This window comes from Aplysia californica, unplaced genomic scaffold, assembly GCF_000002075.1.
Source record: "Aplysia californica isolate F4 #8 unplaced genomic scaffold, AplCal3.0 scaffold00179, whole genome shotgun sequence".
NCBI lineage: Eukaryota > Metazoa > Mollusca > Gastropoda > Aplysiida > Aplysiidae > Aplysia > Aplysia californica.
The window spans coordinates 18,408-20,780 of record NW_004797449.1 but is presented as its reverse complement, the minus strand read 5'-3'; the positions used below and the strand labels follow the sequence as shown (position 1 = coordinate 20,780).

The 2,373-nt window shown below is 42.9% G+C and overlaps 1 protein-coding gene across 1 annotated transcript in view; it reads right to left on the bottom strand.

Moving 5' to 3' along the window:
• The window catches only part of LOC101852020 (43 kDa receptor-associated protein of the synapse), a 26,380-nt gene that overhangs the window by 8,248 nt on the left and 15,759 nt on the right, over positions 1–2,373 (bottom strand). The window lies entirely within an intron of this gene.

The window sequence follows — 2,373 nt, the reverse complement described above, 5'->3', positions numbered from 1 at the left end:
GAATAACAACAATAATAATTATTGTAATGATACTACTAATAATAATAATAACATTGAATAATGATGATTATGATTATGATGATAGTAAAACACTTCTTTTGGTAAATGTTTTATGGCTCTTCCAACAGCATAATGTTATGAGCGCGCGGGTGGCAGCCAAAACCTATTCTTATCGATTTTGGACCACCAAGGGATCTTTAACGTGCGCAACTTGCACACGCGACATCAGAGATTTTTCGCCCTTATCCGAGAAGACTGGGTGTAGATCTTACCTACCATAAGATCAAGAGTGTGGCTGAACGACAGCAATAAGAAGGAGCCAAGGAGTATCAATAGAAAGGCTGGAGAAAGAGTTAGGAGCCCAGAGGAGAAGACAAAGGGGGTGAGGGGGCGGGGGCACAAAGTAGAGACGGACGCAGACGACAGAACATTGTTCAGAGCAGGAAAGGATGTGAAAGGACAAAAAATGTCCGTCCCCTCCCTGGATTGGAACCCGGGACCTATTGAATGAGAGGCCAACACCTTAACCTCTAGAACACGAGAGACCCTAAAACACTTTATTGATCAATTGGGTAACAATGGCAAACACACATACATAAACTACATAATTAAACACACAAATACATTCAAAAATTGAAAGAATATCAGTATACAATATTACACCAATGCAGACAAATTTTCAAAATATTAGGCCATTGCTGGTCACCACTGTGCAGTGCCTCGTTTTTAACCTCTTGCTCAAGCACACACCCCATGCAGTGACCACCCATCTAAAACAAACCCGTGTCACCGACATTTGCCAGTTTGACATTCTAAAATTTTTAAGACACGAGGAGTATCAATAATTTTTTTTAAACCTAAGTACGAAGGAGTGGAGTTACGAATTTGAAATTTGAACAGGTTCAAGATACATCTTAACTAAGAATGTATACCAATAATTGGGAATTAGGATTAGCACTTTTCATTTTTGTTCACAAAATGGGCAAAATTGAAATGAGAGCTGCGATGAAGTTCCTTCATCTCAAAGGGAAAAAAAGCACGGCCTGCACACGATGAAATGTCAGTAGTGTATGGAGATATCTGCCCAAGCTATGATATGGTCAAATATTGATGCGTAAATGGATAAATATTTGCCCTACGAGTGGGAAAATGTCGGCTTAATTGATTGCATTCTTTTGTTGTTGTTGTTGTTGTTGACGATTTCACCATGATATCACACAGATTTTTATGGAAGTGGTCAGGGCTGCTGCACAGCAGCGAGAACACACACACACACTGGGCCACGGAGAGAGAGAGAGAGAGAGAGAGAGAGAGAGAGAGAGAGAGAGAGAGAGAGAGAGAGATGTTGTTTTTTGGGGTGGTTTTTTTGTTCTTTTTGTGCCAACATCAACAATAATCTTAGATTATTTAGGGAAAGACGTCCGGCTTTGCCTGTCAGGGCTAACTTCGGTTAAGAGGGATACGACAGCAGAAAGATCAAGATACTAGACAAAAATGTATCCCTATTCCAGAATCGAACTTGTGTGTCCTGCGTGTGACAGTGACACACCTAAACGTTACACCATTGACACCGGTACCAAGAAAGATAAAGAAACAAAGAAAGAAAGATACAAAGAAGCAAACAAACAAATGAACAACAAACAAATAAAACAACAAACAAACATACAGGCAGACATGTGAAGGTAGATATGGGCAGTCTGTAATTAATGCAACATGGCCAGGGGTAAAGGCAGAGAAGAGTGGAGACATACATGTTTGGAGAGAGAAAGAGAGAGAGAGTGGGGGAGGGGGGAGAAAGAGAGAGAAACAGAGAGACAGAGGAACAAAGACAGAGACAGAGACTGAGACAGAGATAGATAGACAGATATACAGACAGACAGAAAGACAGACAGATAGAGAGACAGACAGACAAAGTGAGAGACAGAGGCATAAAGAGAGAAAAGGGTAGGAGTGTGGAAGAGAAGACAGAGTAACAAAGGCGAGAGGAAAAGGAAAGAGAAGAGAGAAAGAGAGAGAGAGAGAGAGAGAAAGATAGAGAGAAGAGTGTGGGTAGTGTGTGGAAGGAGTGTGTGAGAGTGAACAAAAAGCCTACACAAGCGTCACCGGGAGAAAACCGCTGAATCAGGAGATCCAGAGAGCTGGGAGCAGACAGACAAGTAATGTACTCACCTTCTTGTTTGGTGGAAAACTGAAGTAAAAGTAAGGGGGGAGAGGAAGGGGAGGGAGGGGAGGATGGAGGGTAGGGTGGAGGAGAGGGGAAGGAGAGGAGGAGGCGGAAAGGGGAAGAGGAGAGAGGAGGGAGGAAGAGGAGGAGGAGGGGGATGGATGGTAGGGTGGAGGGAGGGGAGAAGGAGAGGACAAGGGGAGAAGGAT